The sequence below is a fragment of the Ictidomys tridecemlineatus genome (genome assembly GCF_052094955.1).
Source record: "Ictidomys tridecemlineatus isolate mIctTri1 chromosome 1 unlocalized genomic scaffold, mIctTri1.hap1 SUPER_1_unloc_6, whole genome shotgun sequence".
NCBI lineage: Eukaryota > Metazoa > Chordata > Mammalia > Rodentia > Sciuridae > Ictidomys > Ictidomys tridecemlineatus.
In genome coordinates, this window is record NW_027520947.1 from 660961 (window position 1) to 679307 (window position 18347).

The following is an 18347-nucleotide window of genomic DNA, read 5'->3' on the forward strand; positions in this document are numbered from 1 at the left end:
CCATGGAGCTTTAAGCTCCAGTCCTGGGGCCTGGCTCCTGTCCCGGTCCCCTGTGCGCGTGTTCGTCGTCGTGTCTCCTGGCATGCTGTGGGGTCGGGTGGCGCTGCTCTGGGTCCTTGGGTCAAACCGGGGGCCCCTTGCTTGGGTCCCCTACCGCACGCACTCCCCTCGGTGCCCCTTGCGCCCACCACCCCACTTTTTTCTCCTTCTCCAGTGTTTGCCAGTGTTTCTGATTTGCAAAGGAAGGGAGCATCCAGGAGGGAATGGACATGGGGTTGGGAGTGTTGTGTGGCTCAAATGGAGGCAAATGTAACTGGGGCTTTCCCTCAGTGTCATTCATCTACAGGTCACCTTTTATACCTCCTAGGGCAGCCGGGAGGAATTTTCAGAGAAGGAACCTTAGAATTTTCCCCTGACTGTAGCTCAGGCCAGAAATTCCTCATGTTGTTCCATACTCCTTCATCCACTTCCACACATCCAAGGAAGATCGGGACTAGGGACACTGTATACTCAAGCCAATTGCTCTCTGAGCCTGGACAGAGGAGTAGGAAGAGGCTTCAGCAGATGCCAACATACCTGCTCTGTGTTTAACAGGTGATTAACAGCTGCCTAGGCCAGAAACCTTTCACCCTAGTCTTGATGAGTGGTGGCTCTACTAACTGCATTTAAATAGCAAACAGGTACCCATCATCCTCCAGAATAAGAGAAAGAAAGATGTACCTCAAACTGATGTGGGATGTATGGAGAGGAGCTTACCTCAGTATAGAGGTAAGCTCCTCAAAATATGAACCTCCAAATATGATATCACTGGTTATTGGTGAAGACTGCTGCTTCTGCACATGTTGAAGTTTGAACATTAGAGAAGCAGGCCAAGGCAAGCAAATGAAGCAGGGTTTATTTAAAAGACTACTCTTGCGAGGGAGAAAGGGGGCATAGCTGATATCCTGGTATCCCGAGAAGCCAGGTGTTCTGCCCTTTTTATATGTCCTAGGCTTCCTTTGATGTTCACTTTCCCTCCTTATTTTTCTTGTTCCTGTGGTCATGACTAGGCCCAGGAATGCTTGGTGGGATGGCCAAAAGGTGGGAAATAGGTAGGCTGAAGGTGGAAGGGCAGGATGGAGTAGAGGAAAAACACCCTAATAACCTTATAGCTCCTTGTAGGGCAGAGATTTTCCTGAGACTGGTTACTTTGACAACAGGTTGGAGCAGGGGCAGGTTCCTAATAAGATCCCTCAGGGACAGTCTCCCACTTCCCAGACTCACTCAAAATTGGCCTCCTAGATGTGACCTGACTTTATTTACTTATCTATACTGATGCCTGTCTAATTCTGGTTTCCACACCCTTAGAAAATCGTTCTTTATCTCCCAGAGTGCTCCCCAAACTCTAATACCAAAAGGAATCACCTGCTCATACAGGAGATTCTGATTCAGTAGGTCTGTGGGGAGCCTGAGAGTGCAGTTCCAGCCTGCTCTCAGGTGAAGGCCTCCCAGCAGGGAACAGCTCACAGCCATCAGTAGACTACAATCCACAGCCAATGGGACCCAGGCCCACAGGGCAGAAAGTGGGAAGGCTAAGACAGCCTTATCTGTTTTTCATTCACAAACAGGACCCTGTTGCTGGCTGCTGCAGCACACCTACCACCACTGAAAAGAACAGAAGTGAAGATATTTGCTTGGTGAGGTGTGAATAGGCGTGGTTGGAATGAGCCATTAGGCAGGCAAGACAACACAACCTCTGCCTCTTGATTCTGCTTTGGATCAGTGAGACACACTATTCTTCAGCGCCCTGATGCTCCAACATCCACCCTTTCAAATGTTAGGATATACTCTGGGGTATTGATGTTGCTGCGAAAGAAAGTTTTATTTTAGGTAGTTAAATTTTTTTTACATCTCAGTAACATTGTTTTCATTTCAGTGGCCTTTAGTGATTAATAAGTACACTCTACGATTTGTCAGGATCTCTTAAGCAATGAGTTAAGATATTTTTTCTATTTTCTAAAAACTTTTTCATAAACCTAGAACATTAATAAACAATGGGAGATCAAGAGTCTGTCTTTTTATATCTAATGACAGTAAAAAAAGTGTGCAGATCATTTATCCAAACACTTCTAATTGTTAATCAAATTTAAGTTCCTTCCTTTTTAAAAAAATTTTTAGTTGCAGATGAACACAATAGCTTTATTTTATTCATTTATTTTTTATGTGGTGCTGAGAATCCAACACAGTGCCTCACACATGGTAGGCAAGCCCCCTACCACTGAACTACAACCCCTGCCAGTTCCTTCATTCTTGAGAGGAGACCATCTTTTTCATATTTTACCCTTTGCCTTTCATATTTCCCTCTAGTTTTCTCACTCTGAATAAAACAAGATAAAAGAGAAAATGTCAATTTTTCATAAGAAATGATATGCTTTCTATGATAGATGTAATGATAACTCACTTATAAAATTCTGAATGATAGGAGTAGCATAGTAGCCAGGGCCCAAGTCAGAAGCTGGTGCTGGTAAGAGGTTAAGTTTGAAAATGGCAAGACAATAGTTGGGGGTTAAACTAAAGGCAAATGTCAGAAGAAGGGGCTTTTGAATTGCCATTCACTGAGGGTTTTGCTCTTCTGCTTTACAACTAACTGATTAAATTCATGAAATAACTTACTTTTTTTCTCTTATTTAAAGAGGGGATAAAATGTTATTTAGAAAAATTCCCTGGGCTGAAGTTATACCTCAGTGGTAAAGTGCTTGCTTCACACGTGGGATGCACTGGGTTTAATCCTCTGTACCACATAAAAATACATAGATACTGTGTGTGCATCTACAACTAAATGAATATTTTTAGAAAATCCCCCACAATTACTATAATCCATTAATACAAATCTCATTATGTTATTATAGACCAAAAGAGGCTGCTTTAATCTGAAAATCTTCCTAAAGGTCTAGAATACAAAGGGCACAGATGGAAAATGTGCCTGCACCAAGACACTACTATAGCTGGATATTCCAGGTTCAGTTTGGGCACCACTCCACCTTGTACCTTCCAACCCAAACAAGGAAGGTGTGAATCTGCAGGGCTCCTGTGTGGGGCTTGTGGCCCGGGGAAGCAGATCTGAAATAGAAATGGGTTTCAGAGACCAAAAAAGCTGTGGGAATGCCCCTGGGAGACATATGTGGTGTCCAACAGGCTCATCTTCCCTTCTGTACTTTTGCATGCACTGATCTTTTTGGACTAGGACCTCATCTGCAGTAGCTTGGGGATGCCAAGACCTGATAGGTGCTTATACAGAAGTCTCCAATCCTATCCATAAAGGAAGTAATTTCTGTGAGTTTAAGGATCCTGCTCAGCAACCCTCAGGTAAGTGGATTGGTTCTTGCTTGCTCAAGGCTTTCCCAAGGTGGGAAATTTCCCCCCACATTGTGGTCCCTTTCCAGGTAGAACTCAAGGACTACAGAATTCTGCACCTGCTCCCACAGGAGAGAAAGGAATTAGTTTTCTTCATGTTCATTTTTTGTATTGTTTAAAAATGTATCTATTGACATATTTACAACAAACATTGAAGGGGTTCATGTTATATCTTCATTCATACCAAGGGCATTGGTCACTTCCACCAACTTGTCTTCCATCTTCTCCTCAATTCTTCCTAGACCCTAATAATCCTTACTCTACATTCAAGTAAACTTTTTGTTTATAAAATTCTACATTAGAGAGAGAACATGCCATACATGTAGCTCTTTTCATAACAACTTGCTGAAATATGCGTGATTGAATAATATGCTTGATTGAATAATAATGCAGAGTTGATGATATTGAAGGGATAATTAAACAGGGGGGCCGGTGTTTCTATAAGATGTAAATATATGTGTGCTTCTGATAATTTTTTAATAACCAATTTCTGGTAACTTTGCAACAGTGGGCCATACCTGTAATCACACCTATTAAGGAGCCTGAGGTGGGAGGACTTCAAGATTTAGAAAGCCTGGGATATTTAGGAAGGCTCTGTGGCTGAAAGAAAATACCAATAAAGGGGCTCTGGTAGTAAAACGTGAAAAATTATTTTACATTAGGGAGATGTTTTAAAGGGCCACAGTTTTGTTCTTCATTGGGTTTATGCTTCTAAGATAATAAGCAGTATGATCATGTAAGAATGATCAAACCTTTACAAAGGTTATTTATTGTACTATGTTTCAGGAACTGTTGTTACTTTGCTCATATTTCCTTTTTTCTTCTTCAGTACTGGGAATTGAAGCAAGGTCCCTTGAACAAAGCTACATTTCCAGACTTTTTATAATTTTGAGAGAGAGTCTCCTTTAGTCCCTCACCTGACTTCAGACTTTCATTTCTTCTACCTCAGCTTCCTATTTGCTGTGATGACAAGTGTGTGACACAACTATGCTGGACTGACCTATGGTTTTTAGAATCCTAAGACATAAGTTTCAAAATTAAGAATTTTGTTCTCACTTCACAGATTGAATAATGTCCACCAGCTGTGACTTAAAAATTTTAAATTTATAATTACATTTTTATCTATTAAATGTTGAGATAAGAATTTAAGTCTGAACCATATTTTTTTTGATATTTTAAGAGTATAGCTTTCCATTCCCCCACCCCACCTCTCTATTCCCCTTAGTCCTTATAATTTAGGAATTCATCAGTAGAGAAAAAAAACAGGTAGCTGAGAATTTCAATCAAGAGTGGAGAATTGATTTCTATCTTTTCTCCTAACAGGACTCTCTACAGAGGACTCGTTTGCAGCATTGCTTTTGGTGTGATTTTGGATAATGAATTAAGCCTTTGTAGAAGCAAAGGTACATGCCCTGAATAAGCACTGTGATCATGGGATTTCATATACACAAAGGAAAAAGAGAATCTGGTGTTTCATAATGAGTAAGCCTTTGTGAAATATTTTAACCTTAATCTACTTAATCTAATTAATTAATTACTTAATCTAATGAATTACTCATCCCAATTAGATTTATTATAATTGCATCCAAGATGATTTCTCTTCTTTTTTTCTTTTTTTTTTAATTTTTTCTTCCTAGATATACAGGACCGTAAAGATGATTGCTTTTCTTCTGAAGTTTATCGGACCCAACCTTGTGAAGCAATTTACTGCCAAGAATACTATCATCATCTAACATAATGAACTCAACCTTGAAATTGTTCATTCCAGTGGGCCATCAATAAAAAACAAATGCTGAGCAGCCACTCAATTTTTTCCCTCCTTTTTTCAGCCCTGCCACTGCTTCTTCTGATCTAGAGGCCAAAGTCATGGACCAATCACTCCTGTGTCAAGCAGGCTCTGGAATCTACAGAGTGACAGTAAGATACCAGTTCCCTTTGTCACTGAGCTTAGAAGATTCTGGGAAGTGGTTCCCCTTTCTGTCCTCAGCTGGGAGAACCCAGGTGGGAAAGCCTAAAATATAGGCCATGGGGGCTGCTATATTTGGTCTCCTTCCACCCAGACACTTGCCTAGCACCCATACACCATAGAACCATCCCTAGTTCTACCTGCCTGCCTTTCCAGAACCCTATGCCTATGACATCAAAGAACTCAAATTCATCCTCAGGAGAGTGCCATGCTGCAAAGCAAGCAGACAGTCGCCTGACCTGGCAGCTTCTTTTGGTGAAATCCCTATAGTCCAAGAGACAGGCTCCCCAGAGACATGCAAGCTTTTAAACCTGATCCATGACCACTGAGTTCTAGGAGTACTGAGTGTTCAGATTGGTAGATTTTGTTTTTACTTCTGTTACAGAAAAATGTAAGATGTATCACTTACCAAAGTCTCTTTGTTTACTTTCTAATAGGCAATTGATGTTGTTGTACAGGCTCTAATGAATATTTGGTTCTCTTGATCAACAGGAGACAGAATGAATAGAGAAGAGAGGATGGAAGAGTGCTGCAAGCCGTAGGAGACAGAGCTCTGATTCTGAGCTGTGCTGTGGACTTGTCATCAGAGCCTTAGAGATGGTCTCCTTTGGTGGACAGAGATATGGAAGGTATCCAGGGAGGGTGATGCAAAGGAGCCCCAAATTTTAGCCTCAAACAAATATATCCAAGTATAGGAAAGAAAGTGTGGGATGATAGGAGTTCCTTAGCTGGGAAATGTGTCTCTTTGCACAATATCTGTATCCTGCATCTACCTAAGGAAGGGCCTGGAGTCTTCAGTGTCTAAGACAGCCACAAGGCTGTCCCTGACCAGCACAGCTTCTCTCAGACACTAGCATCTCTCAGAATGATGTCACTGAGATCCAGTTTAATACCAACCAGGGAGAGGAGGTCCTGGAAGGCAGAATGTCTGCCTCTGGTTTCTGGATCCCTGTGGTAATGAGTTAAACTATATAGAAAATGTACAAATGTCTCTATTTAAACAATGTATTTCTTGATGGAAAGGCTTACACAGAAGAAAACCTATAAAGTATCTGGATGAAATTTTGAAAGACATGTTTTCTTTTACCTGTATATTTTCTCAAAGAAAAAATTATATAAAACTAACTTTATAAAAACATCCTAAAATCAAAAATGTTTTAAATATTCTTTTTATGGGGAATATGTATTTTTAAATATTTTTTCTCAGTTGTAGATGGACACAATACCTTTCTTTACTTCTTTTTATGTGGTGCTAAGAATCAAACCCAGGGCCTCACACATTTTAGGTGAGCACTGTATCTCTGAGTCACAACCCCAGCCCAACAGGAAATGTATTCTTTTCTGTATCCATTATACTGGGGTTATCAAAAACGGAAGAGATTATAATAAGCTCAAGGCACAAAGTCTAATATAATAGCACAATTGTATTCCTTCTGTCTTTAGGAACCCACACTGAACACACACAGTTTATGCACAAGGGATAAAGAAAATCAGCAATCCGATCAAAAAGCAAAAGCAGATTTCAGACTGAATATCAGAGAATGTCTCTCAAAAATCACACAGCAATTGGCCCATAGAGAGAGCTTCAGAAATTAGAAAAGACTGGACAGGTAGCCATCAGCACCAGAGCAAACCTCTACAGAGCCACAAAGCCCCTGGCAAATGTCAGAATACTGGGTCATTCCAAGTGTTTTGGGGGAATATGTGCATGCATTACTGCACATCACTATTGAAAAATAAATGTTGCACCCTAAAGAACAATCTGTCAATTATCAGTAAAATTAAGGTCATGCACTTTTTATGAAACAGTTTTATTAATCGTCACCTGTTCTAGAGAAATTTTCCCACAGGTTCATAGAGACAATTATGTGTGGTTATGGAGACAGCAGCAATATGAATGTCCACTGCAGGACAATTGAAAGTTGGGGTGTGCTAAGGCACATCAGAGGCTACTATGTCAGAATTTGAAGCAGCAGATGAAATGTACATAAAAAAATCTTAATAAGTTGCAGATGGGGACTTTGAGTGCAGATTAGTGGTAGAGTGCTTGCCAGCATGCATGAAGTCCTAGAGTCAATACCCAATGATACTTAATAAAATAGTTGAAAGAAAGAAAAAGAAAAAAAAAAGGAAATGTTAAAACTTCTTCTAAATACAATTGGGTATGTCCCCTGAAACTTTTTACATCAATTAAAAATATAATCTCCTGAAGAATGAATCAATCCTCTTCCTATAACTTGTTAAAAGTTATGTGTGAAAATGGTTCACTATTGTGTTTATACAAAAAGCTCCACAAAATCTTGCAAATCAAGAGGTTCAAATATTTGTGTTCACTTTTGAAACACAGTGAAACTGTCAAGGCCATCAAGGGTATGCATATCCATGGTCTTAAGAGTATGATCCAGCACCACTGAGTCTGGTCTCTGAAACCAGCTAGTCCATATGTGGAGAACTAGCTAGGTGTAGTGACCCTTGCAGGGATTCCGAAAAAAGCAAGTGACTGAGGGAAGAAATACAGATGTTTGAGGCCGTCCTAGGAAAGATAGCCAGATCTTGTCCCAAACACAAGATAAAATGGGCTGAGATAAAGATCTGTGGTAAAGCCTAATATTCAATCACGAGAATCATCGAAAAACTAACAAAAATTAAGTGCATAATTAGACCAGTGATTTTGAATTTTTTTTTTTGTATTTTATTTAGAGACAGAGTCTCACTGAGTTGCTTTGCACCTTGCCCTTGCTAAGGCTGGCTTTGAATTCAACATTCTCCTGCCTTGACCTCCCAAGCTGCTGGGATTACAGAGGTGCACCACCATAGATGGTTAATTTGTCTATGTTTATTTGAAATAGAGAAAAAATTTTTGGAGTGAATTGAAATTTGAAAGATCTAGAGGCTCGCTTCTATCATACCTCATCCTTGCATCCTTTCCCTAATTCAATCAAAACCAAGGAATTTCAAAAATGCCTTCAGGATTGGTTCACTTGCACCTTAATCTTATGAGGTTCTTCAATCAATGTATGGTGCAAATGAATGTCCCTCCAACATGATTGGGTGTTGCTTCTGAGGTCAACTACTGGACAGAACACTATGAAAAGCTTCAGTCCATGCCAGACTGAATGAGTTGGTCCTTTTCCTAGGCCAGGTAAAAACACACCTTGGCATGGTAGGGAAGCTGAAGCTATGGAAGTCTGTCAGTCAACCTGGAGATCATTGACTCTTAGGAGATCTTGTCCAGAGCCCCGCATGCCCCTAGGCCTGAACTCAGATAATTTTCCTTCACTGAGCTGCAACTCCTGCCAGTGCCTCCAGAGGTGCAGAGATGTGAATTTTCCAGTAAGCCAACTGCCTCACTGGGCTTACAAAGAGCAGGGAGCTGTCTTTGGGGAACTGAGGTCATGCACTAACAGTATGTGTTGTTACACAGGAGCAGGGAGTTGAGATGAACCAGCACCAAGTTCAAGACCATCCAGCAGCCAATGACTGAAACCTCTCAGGAGCTCTAGTCACCTCAAATATCTGCAAACACTATGGTCAGTGGGACCAATGGGTCCTGAACTTCCCAGGAGGTGCCAGTGCCTGGACAATTGGACAAACCCACACTCAGGCCTTCTCTTGGAGCCCAGCATGTCACTAGAAGCTGCTGAAAACAGAGGCTCACATCCCAGAGGAACCCAGAAAGGAAAAGAATCTCATCTTGAGGATGCCTTGGAGTACAATGCCCTTCAGCCAAAGCCCTAGAAGGAACCTGAAATACACCACTGGGGACCTTCATACAGCCCCTGTGGACTCAATGTACTGGGACTATGCTCTGCATGCCTAGGCACTTTGAAATCTTGGCTGTGATAATCATCCCTCATTTTGTTCTTTATCTCTGAAATGATATAAAGGTTCTTGAATAAAAAAAAATTTTTGTGTAATTATTTTGTTAAAGAACTCTTTTTTTAGATTAACTGAGAATTCTTCTAGTTTCTAATGTGATTGAATTTTTCATGATGAGCCATTCCTGTATTCACTGCTTGTCTATTGATGTGGAGGGGGTGTGTAAAGGGTTAGGATGGGAAGCTGTATAGGTAGGTCTGGGGCAGGAAGGAGCCAATTACCCAGCTCAGATCTGTGGCTGAACTCAATGCCATCTCTGGAGATATGAGGGTAGTGTGCTAACAGAATGTATAGTTGGGTGGCCACTTGATGGTGTCTTCTCAAAACTGAATGTGACCTTCCAGAAGAGGAGAGAGAATAAGCATCAATAAATATCCTTTAAATGGTCTACAGTTAATTTCTTATTAACTAAGAAGAACATCAAAATGAAATCTCTAGTCTTGGGACTTCTGAGTTAACAATCATGGGATCCAAGACATCAGCTCTAGGTCAGACATGTCCAGACAGTGACAGAATCCTGCCCTGGTGGGCTATGTCTAGGTTAAGAGACTTTACAGATTTTCTTTTGAGATCCACCAAAACTGAAAGCTTTTGGGTGGGGTCATATGCCTAATGTCAGTTGGCTCAGGTAGCTTTATCAAATTATCATCAGCAGGGTGCCATGTTGTTTACTAGTAGTCTAAGCTACACAGGAGGCTCAGGCAGGAGCATTGTTTGGGCCCAGGACTTTGAAGCCTCCCTGGAGAACAGAACAAGATCCTGTCTCAAAAGATAAAAACATAAATTATACATTGAGCTCAGCTTGATGGGATGTAATGCCTTCATTAGCATGGACATGGATTTTTAAACTTTCCTGTTCCCTGAAACCACGTAGGTTTTAGATTGAGGGGATTTGGATTTAGAGGGGCTTAGGTGCTAAGTCTTACTGAACAGTGAGATCAGACTTGTTTGCCTTTCTTTTCTCATCAGCTAAATTGAGTGTCAATTGTCTGTGGCATGGAATGGGAGTAGAGGTCAAGAAGAAGTTGGAGTATTTTTGTGGTTCAGATATACAGACAGGATTCCAATAGGATCATCCTTTTTCCTAAAAAGCTAAAATCTAAATCAGCTTTTCTTCCTCTCCCTCTCATGGATTTTCTTGAACCTTGGGGACAACTCGAGGTTTAGCCTCCACAATAAACAAAGGAAGCTAGGTGCAGAGGCCAAGGCCTGTAATACCAGGGATTTGGAGTCTGAAGCAGGAGGAAAATAAGTTCAAGGCCAGTGACAGCAAAATTAAAAGTCCTTCTTTCTCTCTCTCTCTCTCTCTCTCTCTCTCTCTCTCTCTCTCTCTCTCTCTCTCACACACACACACACACACACACACAATGGAGTTGTAGTTGTGTATAGAGATGTATGAAGCTCTTTGTTCACTCACCTGCACCACCAAGGGGGAAAAAACACCTATAGTGTGTCATGACCACATATGTAACTGTGCAAAAATGATTCCAGACCTTGTGAGATGATATATTTTACAAATGTAATAGTACTAAATGACATCTTCATTTTTGAGAACCTTTCACTGCTTTACACACACATACACCATGCCTACCAAAATATTGAGCATTTTAATAATGTACTTTCCTTTGGTTTATTTACATAAAACAAAATTAGAAGTCTCAATCTTTATACAACTATGCTTTCAGTATTGAAAATGATGAGACAAACTACATAGCATAGCACATTATAATTTTTTTGTTACACATGACAGTAAAATGACTTTGACATATCATACATTTGAATCAGATGGGATATAATTTCTCATTTTCCGAGTATTCAGATTGCAGAATCCAAATTTTAATATGGGCAAAATAAAGTAATAGATAACAAAAGAACGAAAAACCTGACATTTAAAAGTTTCCCCCCCGCCTCCTTGCAACTTGGGATTGAATTTGGGGCACTTTTACACCAAGCTACATCTCCTGCTGTTTTTATATTGGAAGAGAGAGTCACACTATGTTGCTTGTGTGTTTATGATCCTCTTGCTTGAGCCTCCTGAGTAGCTGGAATTAAAGACATTTTAGAAGTTGATAATGGGCAACATTAATAATCAAATATCATTATTGATAATGGGCAACATCAATATTGCATAGAGATAGTACACAACTACCTCTATGGCTGACTTTCTCAATTCCTAACTATTTCAAATTATTACATTTAGATAAATGGTGATTTTTTTTTAATTTAGGGCAGGACACTCCTCAGATTATGTTCACATTCATTTTCTATATGGTATTATTTTTCTGAAATATAATCAAAGTCTCATGATCTTGAATTAAAACTGATCCATGAAAAAATCTCTGTGGCATATATTTGAGAGAAAGAAGTTACAGTGTGGATTTTACTGTCACATTTTTTGTCACAATGATCCAAGGAGAAGTAGTTTTTATAATTAGGAGCTCTAAAAACATCCATAAAAGTATAGACTCCTTCACAAACTTGCTTCTTAACAATTCATTTGGGCCCATAAAACTCTGCTTTGTAGTAGGTTTATAACTTGGCCCTCTAGAGTTGGAGCCTTAGCTGCTGTTAACATAAATCAGTAAGATTTCAGGCAGGGCTCACCCATCCACAGTGCAAAGTGACTAGGGCGTTAAAATACATTATGGTCCTACATAATTGTTTTAATTTTTTTTGAAACTGAAAGAAAAAAATAATTATCATGCATAATATAACACCTGTTATATAACATCAGCATATTTTATAAAACCATAGTGTTTGACAATAACTTTTAATTTAATGTATTGATTAAGTTTTTAGTTCAGGAATGAGTACCTTAAGGCAAAAGAATGCCAAAGGATCAGGTGGGTTTCTGCTATGGGCAGAGGGCCACAGTATGTGTTCTAATTCCCCAGGCTGAGGAAGGCTCAGTCTTTGATAAGTAGCACAGAGGGAGGCCAAGTGCTTTGGTCTTAGCTGGTGAATGCACCAGGAAGAGGAATTATCTCCTGACTTGACCTCCACTTAACTATACTATGACACATTTACTTGTCTTAAGTAATGTTTGTATTATTTAAAAGTTTGTCATTGAATAATCTTTAGTAACTTTTAAATCCATCCATAATTTTATAAAGTTCTTATATAATTATCTTTGATATCATTTGCATCCATTTTGCAAACTAAAATCTCATAATATTTTTGTAGTTTTTGTGAGTCTTACTAAATACTTTGCTAGAATATTCATTACTTAAATTTCATTTCACTAGAATAATTTCCAGTAGTACAGGAAAGAGAATGAAAGTGGAAGATATGAAATTAGAGAATGATTTTATCAAATATTTCTTATTAAAGGTCCTATACAAAATGTATAAAATTTTGTAGCATCATTATCTTTGTTTAGAGATGTAAAATCTATGTGATTCCATATCAAAAGGGAGCCATATTTTAAATATCATAAAAATTTAGATATATATAAAATTCCTTAATGCTCTCTACCTCTTAGAATTATAAGGATATTTAATATGTCCTAGAACCTCTATGCTGTCTATTTCCTTTGAAATTTTAAGGGTTGCTTTATTTCTAACTAAGTGGATTATTTTTATCTTGTACTATGAAAGAACACTATTTTTTCCTTAATAGAGTTTTTTTTCCTGTGAATAAATCTGTACAATAAATTCCTAAAAGTGGAATTCCTATATCAAAACAGTATATTTAAAATTGTTAAAACACATGGATATGTTGCATACCAAATTCATTCAAACACCAATATTGAGGAACATATTTCTGCCAACATTATTTAAAAATGTTTATTTAAAATGGTTTTCTTAGTTTCACAAGGACATATTATCTTTGTTTATTTTCAGAACCCTGTCCTTCACATGTGCAAGACAAGTGCTCTGACACTGAGCCACAACCTAGTTCTTTGCCAACATTTTAACAACATGGATTATAATGAACATTCCTTCTCCTTTTTTATATAGCAGGAATCAAATCCTTGAACTCATTCATGCTAGGCAAGTGCTCCACCACTGACCTACATCCCTGGACCCTGTGATGAAAGTTTTTAACTCTTTCTAATATGCCTTTTAAATATGTGTTTCTTTTAATTTCCTGGTGTCTAACATTGGTGAGACTAGGCTCAACATTGCTACTAAAAATCTAGTAATGTTATGTGTTTCTCTGCGAGAATTTGAAGAGTTACATAATTTTCATCACTTTTCTAATTGATTTGGAGTGACTGACATTGATAATATGTAATTATCAATAATTAGTACTTTCAAAAGCTTAAAGCATCCCATCTTATGTACTTTATTTCCTCTTTGCCTCATTCACATCCATTTTTTTCTCCCTAATACTCATCCCAATTTGCTCTCTTGCTGAATCTTCAATTATGATTTCAAACACTTTGCATCAAAACATCTCTTCATGGCTCCACTTTGCACCATAACAGCCAAGAACTCTGGATACCCAGTGTTGTCTGAACTCTCCTTTCCAGATTCCAGGTTCACACTGCCCACAAGCATCATTACTTTTTGCTCCAGGAAAAAAAGTCATGTAGTTTTAAGGTAAGAACACATCAGCAGTCAGATTGGGTGAAACGTGGTGGGGGAGGACATCATTGAATAGAGCTGTAGAATTCCAGGAGAAGAGGTAGCAGGAGAAAAGATTCAGGAACAAAAACTCCCTAGAGGTCCAGGAAGAAGCCAGTGTCTGGAGCTGCATTGGCCATAGAAGTCACAGAGGTCATCCTGGAGCTTGGGATCTATCAAAGTTGTGTGCAGTATCTGAAAAAAAAGAGAGAGGGGAGAAAGAAGAAAGAGTGGGTGGAGGGAGGGGAAAGGAAAGAGAAGGTGGCAGAAAGGAAGCGCTTTGGTCTGAAACAAAAATGCCAAACTAAGAGTGCATGCAAAAAACTCAGGGTGAAATTTCATCCCAGGAGACCAATACCAAAAATAAACACAAACATAACTGTCAATCCAATGGATTAGCCTTTTATACTTGGACTTAAAAACCTAGGGAACTGCCATCTCATGTGTTCATTCAAAATCAAACTGCTTCATTCTTTTATATACTATGGGGTGTAAAGTTTCTAATGCAATTTGAAGTCACCCCTCACTTTTCTTCTTAGTCAAATAGATGCTATAAATACAAAACTTATTGAATCCACTTTCTTCCCAGAATTATATACTAGAAGACCTTAGCATATTCTAGCATAACAAAATTATTTGGCATATGTTTATTACAATTAATTTATTCACTGTTTTGTTTTTTTTCCAGTTAATTCACTGGAGCAAAAATTTAGCTACATTTTGATATTTTGTAAAATATCACTGAGCAACAGTTCTCTGGCTCCCTGAATAATAAATTGATTGTAAAGATAAATCCTGCCAGGTGTCAGGATAGTACGGGCTTGTAATCTCAGTGACCTAGAAGGCTGACACAAGAGGACTACAAATTCAAGACAAGGCAGGTAGGGTGGCACACACCTGTAATCCCAGTGGCTATGGAGGCTGAGCAAGGAGGATTGTGATGTCTAAGCCAACCACAGCAACAATGAGGTGCTAGACAACTCAGTGAGTCCCTGTATGTAAATAAAATACAAAATAACAAAATAGGGCTGGGTATGTGGCTCAGTGGTTGAGTACCCCTAAGTTCAATTGTGGTATTAAAAAAAAATCAAGGAGCTGGGATTGTGGCTCAGTGATAGAGAACTTGCCTAGCATGTGTGAGGCCCTAGGTTTGGTTCTCAGCACCACATACAAACAAATAAAATAAAAAGTTTATAAACACCTAATAAAAATACTTTAAGAAAATTCAAGAGACTGTTCAGCAACTTCATTAGATGATGTCTCAAAACAAAAACTAAAAATTATTGGAGATACATCTTGTAAGGTTGAAAAAAACCAAAGATACATGATTTCAAGTTCAAATTATAAAAACGCTAGACAAAGTTGGGTCAAAGAAGGCCATCTTTAGTAGCTTACTTTGCAGGACCCCTGGCAGCAGAACACTCTGGGTGGAGTCTTCCGGAGGATCTATGCCAATGGGAGAATACGAAGGCCTAGAGTTTGGAGGTCTAGCTATTGAGGTCTGTTGTATGGCCTCACAATTAGCGCAGTCAAGGGTATAGTAGCAGCTGTGACTCAGACTGGGCAGATTGCCTGCCCTTCCCTGGCTAGTCTTGATCTTCTTCTCTGGCTTCTTGAGTCCTTTGAATCTTTGTTTAATACATTTTATTTATTTATTTATTTATTTGTTTGTTTGTGTGTTTGTTTGTTTGTTTGTTTATTTATATGTGGTGCTGAGGATCAAACCCAGAGCCTCACATATGCTACGCCAGTGCTCTACCACTGAGCCACAACCCCAGCTCCACTCCATTGAATCTTGACTGCCTGGGCAGACTGTGAGTCCCAAGAAGAAGAAGATTGTAGGTGGGTTTGAAAGGAAGACAGGCAGAGGTAGCAGTTAGTCAACTGTAAGATGTGAAAGCACCTTTTAAATAGTCTTGGGAGGACTAGATGGCAGGGTAACAAAGGAAGATCATTTCTCATCTGGGTTCTCAAGGCTGCTGTGTATCTACTTGGAGATGCAGTGCGTGTACAACACCCAATACACCAGTGCTCTGGATACCTGGAGACACCACCAAATCATACTGCCAATAAGCAGAGAAAGAACAATGAGGGAGGGCCCCGTTAGGTTTAGAATTGACCCCTTAGATCTAGACCTGGTCTCTCACCACCCAGTGTTCTGAGCCTCTTCTTTCCCCAACATCCCCAACAGGAGTATACTACAACCAAGAATTTCGCATTGACACAATATTATTGAGAAAACAGAAGAAAAATGCACAAGAGCTCTGAAGCCTCCATGGTGGACTAGCAAACAGAAGCGTTACTTCTAGATGATCCCTTCCAAAACGCTCCTCCAAACATGGTTGTAGAAGAAATCTCAGTGCGTCTGGGTCCCAAAGTTTGCAGACTCAAGCAGCCTCAGGGAGTCTTGTGCAGAAGGGCCTGGATCCACTCCCAGCAGCTTTGGCTTGTCTCCTGTATGCTGATGGGAGCAGGGGGAAGAGGACTCTTACAAGGGTCACCACCAGAGGTCTTGGGCTCTAGACATCCCTCACCCACGCACCTGGAACACAGGAAAACCCCAGCAGGTGGTCGATGGCAAGGCACTTTGAAGACCCCTGACTTTCCTGGGGGCGCCTGGGGCTTCTTCTGGATTGTAGACACAGAGTCCAGGACAGGAAGCTCTGTGCCATGGCGCAAGGTGCTGTGTGCTCAGGGAAAGTCATCTTTCCATGACCAATGCCAGAGAAGATGCGCTTGGGGTGTGGGATGCAGGTTGCAGTGCAAGTCTTGGTAGTCATAGGAAGTATCTGGCGGTTGGATATAGAAGGATAATGACAAGGGCCCAGGACATATTAAGCTCAGGGTTGGAGGCCTCTGTAGCCCAGGTGCCTGGTCTGCAGAATGCAAAGCCTGTGGCACACAGCAGAGAAAGTGCTGCTCCATGGCCTTGTGGGCCTCACACCAGGTACCACCAAGCATGTGGGACTCAGCAGGCAGCAGCTTTGGTGTTCTGAAACGTCTCAGGCCTCCAGTTAGTGTCCAACCACACTGGGAACCTGGGTGGTGTTTGCTTTAATCCTGAAAGGAAATCTCATTACAAAGCTCATTTAATGAGATTAACAACAGCAACAATTATCTGTTAGTCTGTGTAATAGGAAGTCTTGCTCCATACAAGACACTGAAAAATGGACATTTTTCTTCTGGCTTCAGCAGGGTTGCCAGCACAATACCTAGACTATCACAACTTGGTTTGGTTGTAACCCTTTTTCTTCCTGAACTCTGCCTGTGTGGTAGAATACTTGTCACTAGGAATACTTCCAAAAAGAAATTTAAAATGACAAATGAGTCTTGGGTTTCAGATCTGGTGTTATAATCAGATTGATCTATCACTTCATCCAAAACTCCATCCAATTCATAACTTGAAAAATGAAACCCCAATATTATAATCAGAGAATTTGGGGCTCTTTAGAGTAAATGAGGCCATAATCCCCCATGAAATGTATTTATGTCCCATACTGGAGATTTTTTCAGCAAAATATTTTACACACATTAGTATCTTCTAAACCCTCAATAGAATAAAGCTAGAAATACATAATAAAAAAGAAGTGAATATTCACAAATTTGTCAAAAGCAAAAAAGCATATAAAATAATATTCTGATCAAGGTAAAAAGCATAAGATAGAGGAGAAAATACATAGATAACTAATAACCATGATAACACATTATACCAAAATTTCTGGGATGAAGCAGAAACAGTGACCAGGAAGGTGTATTAGTCAGGGCTCTGCAGAGGAACAGAATGAACAGGAAGTATAATTATAAAAAGGCATTGGTTAGATTGGCTTACTTGACCAGAAACTGAATAGTCCCCAATGGCCATCTGCAGGCTTAGAGCTGGAGGAACCAGTAGCTGCACAAGTGACTGAAGACCCCGAAACAAGAGAGATCAACAGTACTCTCAGAGTCTGAAACAGAAGGCTTCCAGAAACTACTTAGATGATTAATGGCAGAGCTCACTTTGCAGGATTGAAGAAGCGGGAGTCTTATATTCTCAAGTGATTGCAGCAGCAATCAAGAACCCTTCCTAAAAGAATCACACTTGTATCTGCTACTGCTTCCTTGTTCTCCCACCTTTTATTCCATTCAATCCACCATGCTATTGGATGGTTCTGACCCACTTTAGGGAGATTCTCCACTTCAGTTGTTATCCCACATGTCAATCATTCCTAAACACACCCTCACTGAAACACTCAGAATCTCTTAATCTTTGGTATGTCTTAATCCCATCAAGGTGAGTGAATGAAAAATTGTGCGCTATATGTGTAATAGAAATTGTAATGCAGTCTGCTATCATTCATTTTAAAATGTATAAAAAAGGAAATAGATAGCAGAGTAGTGACTGCCAGCGGCCCAAGGGTGGCTTGGCTCTGCTCTGGTGAGATGCTGGTCACAGGAGATCAAATTACACTTAGATGGGAGGGATGAGTTTCAAGGATCTAATATACAATATAATGACTACAGTTAAAAACAGCATAAAACAGAATGACTACAGTTGGTAA

At 39.7% G+C, this 18347-nt stretch overlaps 1 long non-coding RNA gene across 4 annotated transcripts; it reads left to right on the top strand.

The window, feature by feature from the left end:
* The first annotated feature begins 780 nt into the window (after window positions 1–780).
* LOC144372208 (uncharacterized) lies at window positions 781–9276 on the top strand. 4 transcript variants are annotated; one of them, XR_013432259.1, is made up of 6 exons: window positions 781–3048; window positions 3224–3345; window positions 4717–4875; window positions 5031–5310; window positions 5852–5988; window positions 8784–9276. It is a non-coding gene; the product is annotated as an uncharacterized LOC144372208 (long non-coding RNA). The 4 variants fall into 4 exon arrangements; XR_013432258.1 differs by having other exon boundaries at window positions 781–1869; XR_013432261.1 differs by lacking the exon at window positions 8784–9276 and adding an exon at window positions 6803–8777 and having other exon boundaries at window positions 781–1869.
* The last annotated feature ends 9071 nt before the right edge of the window (window positions 9277–18347 follow it).